Source organism: Hyperoodon ampullatus (assembly GCF_949752795.1).
Source record: "Hyperoodon ampullatus genome assembly, chromosome: 4".
NCBI classification, from domain to species: domain Eukaryota; kingdom Metazoa; phylum Chordata; class Mammalia; order Artiodactyla; family Ziphiidae; genus Hyperoodon; species Hyperoodon ampullatus.
This window is the reverse complement of record NC_136917.1, coordinates 143946841-143947206: the sequence shown is the minus strand read 5'-3', so window position 1 is coordinate 143947206 and position 366 is coordinate 143946841.

Below are 366 nucleotides of genomic sequence, written 5' to 3'. Positions count from 1 at the left end.
CTCTCTACTCCCAGTCTTCCTAACAGGGGACTTTGAGCAAGTTAACCTCAATCTAGTGTGCCCATCTGTCTAAAGAGGATGGCAGTATATTTTTCTATCTGGGACATTGGTTACTTTCTGTTTGAAAATGCATTAGTAAAGTGCCTGCATTTTCTCAGGACCTGAGAGATCACACTTTTTTGTAGGGAAATACATGACACCCTCATAGACTGATCCAATACCTAAAAAATATCAACCTTTTTTTCAGGTCTGTTTGACAGCTATGGGCTGGATTTGAATCACAAAACACTTTTGACTAGTTTACCCTCCCTGTTGGGATATATGTGTGGAAATAATGGAATTGCCAGTACTTGCACAAGACTGAAC